We start from the raw sequence: 10,945 nt of genomic DNA, 5'->3' as shown, positions 1-10,945 counted from the left end.
ATACCGAACGTCTTGAAATAATACCGGGAGCGGGAGATTCTATTAATCGAGATTCCGAAGCTGAAATTTCTCCTCGACCGTCAATTGGTTTAGCCAGGGCATTTATAACACGACTCAAATAAGCTTCACTTACAGGTATCTGAGCAATTCTTCCTGTTGCTTTTACTGAACTTCCCTCTTGTATCAGCAAACCATCACCCATTAATACAACACCAACATTTTTTGATTCCAAATTCAAAGCAATGCCTATAGTACCTTCTTCAAATTCCACCAATTCACCCGCCATTACTTCATCAAGACCATAAATACGAGCAATACCATCGCCTACTTGAAGTACGGTACCAGTATTTACAATTTTTACTTCTGTATTATATTGCTCAATGCGTTCACGGATAATTTTACTAATTTCATCTGCACGAATGGTTACCATGAAAATATCTTAAATTTATTTTTTATAAGAAAAAAATGATGCCTATACTCTATTGTATAATAGAAAGCCTAATCAGTTATTTTTTTATTTCATCATCCCAAACATGCCAATATTAGCACTAACAGTACGTAAATGTAACTCGTTGTTCAAGCAACTATTTAGAGTTCCTAGAGCTCCCTGTAAGGCTTGTTGTAAAACCCGCTGTCGAACTTGATTAATAACTCTTTGTTGTTCAAAATCAATAGCTTCGTTTTTGTAATTTTCTAATTGTTCCAAAGTCGTATAAATTGAATTAATTAAATTCAATTTTTCTCGTTTGATCTCAGAATAGCCATTCACCCGAAACAGATCTGCTTCTGTTTCAACTTTCCTTAAGCGGGCCTGGGCTTTTTCGAGCTGTTCAATGGCGTTTTCCTGTAATTCTTCTGAGTTTCGAATAGTTCTCCAGATTTTCTGTTTTCGATTATCTAATAAATCACGTAATGAAAGTAGACTCTCTTTCCATCCATTTCAAAATGTCTATGATCTCTTCCCGAACCAAACATGAATCTTTCGATTCATTTGGCTCTCACACTCAATTACTTATCGGAAATTTACCAATTTTTTATGTAATGAGCCTATCCTCTCTTCTCTATTCAAAGTGAAAACAATTACCAATATAAGACTAGAATATTCGGAGGACTCTTTTGACCAAACAAATATATGTCAACAAAGTTGTTTTTTTATTCAAATCCAAAGACTTCTTTTGAATTTATACATAGGTCATCCATCGATTACGCATCGTACAAAGGGGAGGTTTAAATTCACCCGTTTTTTATTTCTCGCCATAAATAGGATTCAAGCCATTTTTTTTATCGACATGAGTGTTTTATATCGAAAAAAAATCGAATAATTTTTTTGAAACCGTTTCCTTTCTGTATTAATATAGCGGTAGAAAGAGTACTACACTGCGTATAGACTTCAAACTCTTTTTAACCATGGTAATAGTCCAAAATTTTTGGTAAATAGAGAATCAAAGTGGATTACCAATAAAGCGCGAAATGCTATGGTTCTTTAAGATTTTTCTTAATTTATTCAAAAAAGAAAATGAATTCAGAAGTAATTCGCGGGATTCTGCACATTTTCTTAATTCTAACTAAACTAAAAAGTGCAGTTTGGTTAAATCCAATTTATTCTTTGAAATAAACAACTCGCACACACTCCCTTTCCAAAAAAAACCAGTAGACCTAACACTACACTAAGATTTATTGGATTTGTTGCTAAAATATCGGTATTAAACACGAAACTTCCGGCGGATGGCCAGGAGCCCAAACAAAGGAAAGAATCGGTTATATTTTTCATATGATCTCATCTCCTCTTATGAATAGACTAATTATCTTTCTAATATTCCTATTAGATAGATAATATAATAATCTAATTGGAATATATAATTATAGAATTTGATATAATTTGGATTGGTCAATCAATTGGAAGATTCCCTAAAAGAATGATACTTCTTAGAATTAGATACCAGTTCTTTTATCAATTGCAAAATCTATCTAGTTTGAACACTTTCAAAAAATTATCTTAAAAGAAATAAAATAAAAGAGGGGTTCATTGGACTAAACAAAAAGAAGAAAGAGGGTGAATAAGTATGTGAATACCTTTCAATTAGTCCTTCTCCTGTGTTCTTATCCGAACAGATAAAGAATTGTAGGAGTGAATTATTAATATAATTCGAAAAAGGAAGTCCACATATGTATTTTTATCTTTTTAGGATTAAACAAAAGGATTAGCAAATAAAAGTGCTAATGCTACAACCAGCCCGTAAATTGTTAAAGCTTCCATAAAAGCCAGACTAAGTAATAAAGTACCCCGTATTTTTCCCTCTGCCTCTGGTTGTCGTGCAATCCCCTCTACAGCTTGCCCTGCGGCAGTGCCTTGACCAACCCCAGGTCCAATAGAAGCAAGCCCTACGGCCAATCCAGCAGCAATAACAGAAGCGGCAGAAATAATTGGATTCATGAGAATTTCCTCGTAACCTACATATAAAAGAAAGAAATAGTTAATGATATAATCGACTAATAAATTCTGACTTCATTTTTCAATTACCAAGACTTTTTCAGTTAAAGTAATTAATAAAAATAAGAATTAAAAATTGAAAATAATAGTTATTAAACGAATTACTTCGAGATTTCTTTTTTCGTCTCGAACTACATAGTTTTGGGGGTGAATCTGTATAATCTTTGTTCTTCTCTTACCTTAATTTTGGAATCATTCTTTGAATTCTTCGTTTTTTTATACAATTTCTTTAGTTTTTTAATTTTCAATTCACAATTAGAGCTGAAACGCAAGGACTTTGCTTTTCTATCCCTATAGAAATTGACAGTAATAGCGAGGCCTTTTTTATATAGAAAAGATTAGTTATTTCAGATATATGGTTAGTTCATATAAAACTAGTTCATCTATAATATCATATCACATATACATAGGTTTCTTCTATGCTGTAAACTAATTTTCTTTGTGTTTTAGATTCAATCGAAATTGAAATTCATTCTTTGAAACCTAAAAAACCTTGACTGATCCCCTCACTTCTATTTTTTTTATCATGTTTTTTTTTAAGCTCCCCTTCCCTCTTTTCTTATTCTCTTATCCCATATGGATACAATCAATCTAAATAAATTCATTCGATTTCATTAATGTTTCAAAGAAATATAGGAAATTGGGTGATCTAAATGTTTTTAATTATCTTTTGATCAATTGTTGAATTAAATGTGAATCAAACGAGAATCTACTAACATTCTATATAGTATCTTTTTATCACACATTGTAAACGTAAATATCATACAGAATTCTAATTCTAGCTATTCATTTTTTTTGAATATCCAAACTAATATATACTAATCGAATAGATCTATCTATATCTATCTATATATCTATAGATAGATGTTTATTTTGTAGATTCTATTGAGCCACAATATATGTGTGGCAAGCTAAACAAAAAAGACTATTTTTGAGAAAACTAGTCAATGATGGCCTTCAATGGATTCACCTATATAAGCCGCAGCTAAAGTAGCAAAAATGAGAGCTTGAATACCGCTTGTGAATAATCCAAGGAACATGACAGGTATAGGAACTACTAAAGGTACTAAAGAAACAAGAACAACAACTACTAATTCATCAGCTAATATATTTCCGAAAAGTCGAAAACTAAGGGATAAGGGTTTTGTGAAATCTTCTAATATGTTAATCGGTAAAAGGATTGGAGTTGGTTGGATGTATTTACTAAAATAAGCTAATCCTTTTTTTGAAAGACCCGCATAGAAATATGCAACTGATGTAAGTAAAGCTAATGCAACGGTAGTATTTATATCATTTGTGGGTGCAGCTAACTCCCCATGAGGTAATTGGATGATTTTCCAAGGTAAAAGAGCCCCTGACCAATTAGAAACAAAAATAAATAGAAACAAAGTTCCAATAAAAGGAACCCACGGACCATATTCTTCTCCAATCTGAGTTTTGCTCACGTCTCGAATGAATTCAAGAACATATTCAAATAAATTCTGACCGAAAGTGGGAATGGTTTGCAGATTTCGAATAACTAGAATGGCTGAAACCAATAAGATAGCAATTACAACCCAAGAAGTAATAAGTACTTGGGCATGTACTAGGAAACCCCCTATTTGCCAATAGAAATGTTGACCTACTTCCACAGCAGATATATCGTATAATCTTTTTAATGTGTTGATAGAGCATAATAAAACATTCATATTGTCCTGTCCTCTAAAAAAAGAAGTTGAAAAAAGGGAATTATTTTTATTCAAACATCTCCTTTCCCTTTTGATTTGTCTACTTTCATTTTTGATTTTGAATACCGATACTAATTACATAAAATTTTTGTTTGTTTTCTATTTTCATTTTTGTGCAATTTCTTACTAGTATAGTAAGCGATTCCATAAATCTATGAACCCCTCGAAGCAAATTCAAGAATTTTTTATCTTATTATTAATCAAGAATTTCGTATATATCTAGACCGACCCTCACAAATTGCAAAAACTAATTTGTTAAGAATTAATCGAATTGAGGCTATAGCATCATCATTAGCTGGAATTGAAATATCAGCGAGGTCCGGGTCACTATTTGTATCAATTAAACAAATTGTTGGAATTTCCAAAGTTATACATTCTCGAAGAGCCGTATATTCTTCTTGTTGATCGACGATTATTACAATATCTGGTAAGCCCTTCATATATTTAATGCCGCCAAGATATGTTTCCAATTGAGCTAATTGTCTCTTCAATATAGCGGCATCTTTTTTTGGAAAACTATGAAATCTCCCCGTCTTTTGTTGCATTCTCAAGTCCCTGAACTTTTGAAGTCGTGTTTTTGTAGTATACCAATTCGTTAACATACCGCCGAGCCATTTTTTATTAACATAATGACACCGAGCTCTTATTGCAGCCCGCGCTACTGAATCAGCTGCTTTTTTTTTTGTACCAACAATTAAGAATTGTTTTCCCCCACTTGCTGCATCAAAAACTAAATCACAAGATTCTGATAAAAACCGAGCAGTTCTAATAAGATTTGTAATATGAATACCCTTACGCTTTGCAGAAATATAAGGTGACATTTTAGGATTCCATTTTCTAGTACCGTGGCCAAAATGAACACCAGCTTCCATCATCTCTTCCAAAATTATGTTCCAATATCTTTTTGTCATTTATAATTATCCCCACACTTTTCTTTCATTTCCAAATAGAAATTAGATCAATTTTTTGAAATGAAAGAAAGAGACCCAGTATACTGAAATAGAAAAAAATAAGTGTTCCGAAGGAACCTTCTCTTCTACTGAAAATTTGCCGTTGATAAAAAAAAGATCGGGCCATTTTTTCTATTTCATTGAATATGATTCGTTTATTTATTATGTTTCTTTTATTATACAAAATATATACAAAATAAAGTGACCGGAGATGAATACGACCTTAAGAATCATTATTTTAGGAATTCTTAAATCCTAGATTATTTTGATGTATCACATAAATTCTTTTTTTTGTTTCCGGGGTAATCTTGTTATATTGCCTTTGCTTTGAACGGTATATTATTCTTTTGAATCCAGTACCAACTGGCATCATTCCCCCTAAAACAACGTTCTCTTTCAGACCTTTCAACCAATCTATGCGACCCCGGAGAGCGGCTTTTGATAAAACTCTAGCAGTTTCTTGAAAACTTGCTTCAGATATGAAACTTTGAGTATTCAAAGATGTTTTTGTTATCCCCAATAATAGAACTCGATAGCAGATCGACTCTTCTAAGGAACGCCCAGCTCGTTCGGCCCGCAACAATCCAATTAGTTCGCCAGGCAAAAAAACATTAGACATTCCATCTTCTGAAACCAATACTTTTGATGTTATTTGACGCACAATAATTTCTATATGTCTATTATGAATGTGAACTCCCTGGGATCGATAAACTTTTTGAATTTGATTAACCAAAGAAATACGACTTTGCGCTATAGTTAGCTCAGCACTAATGAAGAATCCCCAAGGAATGCCAAGAATTCTTGTTATACGCCCATTCCAAGTATCCACTCTCTTTTCTAGGTTTATGGATATTGAATCAATCGAACGAACTTCCAATACCTGTTCTACTTTTGGAAGACCTTGTGTTATATCACCTGATCTCGATTTTTGATATATAAATGTAACTAATATATCTCCTTCAGAAAGTATTTCTCCATAATGACCATGAACAGTTGTTCCAGGAGTCGCCAAATAAGGGTTAGCCGATCTTATTCCTACAGAATCCATTTGAACAGTTAGAATTTGACCCGATTTAAGGTGTGGTTCATTTTTCGTTTGAACTATACATACATTTTCGCAAATAAATTGACCAAGACTTATTATGGGAAACGTTTTTTTTTCACAATAATTATGATGGAAAAAATGCCAATTCAAATAGAATGGATTTAAAAGGATGTTACTAGATAGATCAGATTTATAAATGATCTCGTTTTCGTCTATTAAATAATATTTTAATACTTGAAAAGTTTCTTTTAATTTGTCAAGTTGCCCGTTTTTATTTATCGAGATCTGATTATTAGTAATTAAAAGGTAAAAATAAAAATGGGCAACTTGAAGGGCTATTCCTAAAGGACCTAACGAATTTTGAATTGGAATCAGAGGATCTCTTTGAATTGGATTTATTTCTTCTTTTATCCCATTGTAATATTTTCCATCGTGGAATGATCGTATTTGAAAACAATTCGATGATGACAAAATTATTAAAGATCGGCATTTCTCATTTCTATTCAACAACATATGAATAGTTCCATGATTTTGACTAAGTGATTGTTGAACTTTTTCCCTCGGATCTATAAAAAAAAATGGATTGATGTTGGTCCAGTCCGACTCATTATCCAAGATAAATCTTGAACCGAGCGGATCTTTCCTTTTTCTTATATATGAAATATGGGATTTTCCTAAGTCCATTTTTAAGAAATATCTAACCAAACCTTTTATACTTAGTTCAACAAAAGAAGCATGCCCTTTTTCGATAGAAGACAATTTTTTGTCTTGATCCCAATTTAAGACTAAACAAGTCCGAACTAATTGAATACTTGTATTAGAATTAGAAATTCCCCGAATTGATTTTCCATTTCCAGAAAGAATATAATGAATAATTTGAAGTTCCAAATTATCTCTTTCTTGTAACATATCTTGGGAAAAAAATTGGATTAAATTGATCCTATCTTCTATTTCATATAAAATGACCGGTCGAACCAAAACAAAATACTTTTTTTTCATAATTGTGATCCATTGAGCATAGATCCAATTTTTCATTTTTTTTTTTGATCCTTTTGAATTTTTTTTTACCGTTCTCGGTGGTATCAACATGGCACTGTGCCGGGATATCTTATCCATTTCTCCGGGAAAATAGATATTCCCGGAAAATATTTTTAATTGAATCTTTTTTTTTTTCTTCTCCAATCGAACCAACCCGCTTACTTGACTTCTTATATTTACAGTGATTGGTGTATCTACTTCAATAATACTATTGTTCCGTACCATTATGGAAGAAAATTCTGGTAAAATATACACTTCTTCGGGAATGAAAAAAAATTGATCTACTTTAATTTGGTATTTTGTCTTAAATTCTTGAATTCCTGGATACTCGATTAAAAAATCCTCTTTTTTAAAAATGTAATTTATATCAATAGTCCTATATTTAGTAATACCCGAGCTCTGTGTTCGGTATTGAGGATCATCGAAATAAGCAAAAATACTATTTCTACGAAAAATACCATGGATTGGTATTTCAATCGAGATACTGGAATCTAACATTAGTGCTTTGTCTCGTTCTTGAATCGATTGGAATTGAAATGGAATAATGAATCGATTTCTCCGCCTCTTTGCTAATAAATCCGTAGTATCGTGAAAAATAGCAGGATGTGTAAAATGACAATGATCTTTACATAGGATTTGATTATTTTTTGAATAATCTGAAATCCTTCTTTCTTTTTTTTCAGAAGGAGTGAAACGAAACAAATTATGTCTTACTTTATTATTACTTGCTAAATGGTTACAAATATCTCTTTCTCCTGTAGAAAGATAATGAATGTTCAATTGATCTTGATCTTTTCGGGTTGAAAAAGAGACTGAAGCGGATCTGTCTGATTTTCCTGATAAAATCCATAAATGACTTGTTTTTGGTAAGATATGGACATTACTATATTTAAATTCTGATGCATGATACACATCCGTACTCCAATGCATTTCTCCTTCTAAGTCAGAATAAACATGTTTTCGAACTTTTTCTTTTAAATTAAAAGTATATGTTCCTGCGAGAATCTCGGCAATCACTTGTTCTGATTTTACATATTGATTATTTTGAACTAATAGAAAACTTTTTGGTGGAATAGTCACATTATGTATAATGTCACCATTTTCAATACTAACATACAAGTCTATATAACATAGAAAAGCAGGATGCCCGTGACGTGTACGTGTAGGATGAACCAAATCCTCATTGAATTTAATTTTTCCATTATAAGGTGCTCGCACCTGTTCGGCAGTCCCCCCTGTGAATACTCCGCCAGTATGAAAAGTTCTTAATGTTAATTGAGTGCCCGGTTCTCCAATGGATTGGCCCGCAATAATACCTACAGCTTCTCCTAATTCCACCAAGTGACCTTGAGTAGGACTTTGACCATAACACAATCGACAGATCCAAGATGTATTCCTACAGGTAAAAGGAGTTCGTATAGATATTGGTTGTGTTTGAAAGGTTTTCAATCGATTGAAAAGTCCAATTCCAATATCTTGATTTCTAATGGCAATGCATCGTGAACCTCTGTATATATCGTCTGCTAATACACGACCAATTAATGTTTGTGTCCAACTACTTTCCGGCATCGTTTCATTCTGGGTATTTACTGAAATTCCTCGAATGGTACCACAATCTGTTCGACGTATAACAATATGTTGAACCACTTCAACAAGTCTACGTGTAAGATATCCAGCATCTGATGTTCGTACAGCAGTATCTACAACCCCTTTACGAGCTCCGTAGCAAGAAATTATATATTCTGTTAAAGATAGCCCTTCGCGTAAATTGCTTTGAATAGGTAAATCAATCATTTGTCCTTGTGGATCCGACATTAATCCTCTCATACCTACTAATTGGTGTACTTGAGATGCATTTCCTCTAGCTCCCGAAAAGGACATTATATGGACTGGATTAAAAGGATCGGTCATTCTAAAATTAGGATTCATTTCTTGTCGAAAATATTCACTTGTAGCATACCATATCTCAATGGATTGGCGTAATTTTTCTACTGCATGTACATTTCCATAATGATGCTGTTTTTCCAAAATCAAATTTTGGTGTTCAGCATCTCGGACTAGCCATCCTTTCGAAGGTATTGTTAAAAGGTCATCAATTCCTAATGAAATGGATGTAGCCGTAGCTTGGCGGAATCCCAGAGTCTTGACTTGATCCAGGATATGTGATGTATATGCCATTCCGAAGTGATCTATTAATCTGCTAATAAGTCGTTTAATGGCAGTTCCACCTATCACTTTATTGTGAAACATTAGATTGGTCCGTTCTGCCATAAGTACCTCCCTATTCCACTCAGTGGGATTCATTCAGTTCAACAATGGATTTGAGTCAATGATTGAAAAACTGCCTTTTCTTTATCTTAATTTGTGTAGAAATTGAGAAATTAAAAAACTAAGATCCTTGTTAAATGTTAAATCATGAAGATTTGAATTTACACCAGTATCATAAATTTGTTTATCTTAGATACAACCATCTATATGATTAGATACCATATGAATAGGCTCGGCAAAAACCTTGTACAGCTTCTTCGATTTCTCGATAAAAAGAAATATGACCTACGTTGGTTCGAATGTAAATAGAACGAATTTGTTTTTTTGTACTTCTTACTACTAGATAATGCCCATAAATTTCATGATAGGTGCCTAAAGATTCATAGTGAACTTCGATAGGAACTTCTCTTGACGAAATAATGCGTAGATCTAGTCGCCACCGGAGCCACAAAGGACTATCGAAGGTTATTCTTTTCTGTTGATAAGCTCCAATTGCATCATAGGAATTCCAAAAAAAAGGTTCTTTTTTTTTCGTATACTTATAGTTTTTTTGGGGAATTCTTTCATTTTTCAAATTTCTGCAATTACGTGGATTATACCTATTTGAAGAAATACCCCGACGATTCCCATTCGTTAATATGTAAAGTCCAATAAGCATATCTTGAGTTGGTACAGAAATTGGATCCGCGATAGCTGGAGACAAGAGGTTTGTATGAGAAAACATAAGTAAACGTGCTTCTGCTTGAGCTTCTAAGGATAAAGGCACATGAACAGCCATTTGATCGCCATCAAAGTCTGCATTGAATCCCTTACAAACTAATGGATGCAAACAAATAGCACGCCCCTCTACTAAAATGGGTTGGAATGCCTGTATACCTAATCTATGCAGAGTAGGTGCTCTATTTAGCAATACGGGATGTCCCTGCATAACTTCTTGAAGTATTTCCCATACAATCGGTTCTTTTTGCCGAATTTTACTCTTAGCAATTCCTATGTTGGAAGCAAAATGTTTTCGAATTAGATCACGAATTAGAAATGTCTGGAAAAGTTCTATTGCTATTTCGCCGGGCAATCCACATCTATGTAATGAAAGTGATGGACCTACAATAATGACAGAACGACCTGAATAATCAACCCGTTTCCCAAGTAGGGTCTCGCGAAATCTTCCCTCTTTACCCTCGATTATATCAGAAAAAGATTTGTAAACCTTATTATGACCGTCCCTCATCGGTTGTCCGCGGATTCCATTATCAAGAAGTGTATCCACGGCTGCTTGTACCAATTTCTCCTGACATATTACTAATTCTCCTGGAGTAGATCTACTTGTTGTTAATAGATCGATAAGAGTATTATTCCGATAGATAACTCTTCTATATAGTTCATTAATATCTGAGCTCATTAATTTGCCCCCATCTATTTGAATAAT

This window comes from Vigna unguiculata, unplaced genomic scaffold (assembly GCF_037176805.1).
Source record: "Vigna unguiculata cultivar grain cowpea cultivar isolate G323 ecotype 2 unplaced genomic scaffold, ASM3717680v1 ptg000334l, whole genome shotgun sequence".
In the NCBI taxonomy this organism is placed as follows: Eukaryota; Viridiplantae; Streptophyta; class Magnoliopsida; order Fabales; family Fabaceae; genus Vigna; species Vigna unguiculata.
This window is presented reverse-complemented; position numbering follows the sequence as displayed.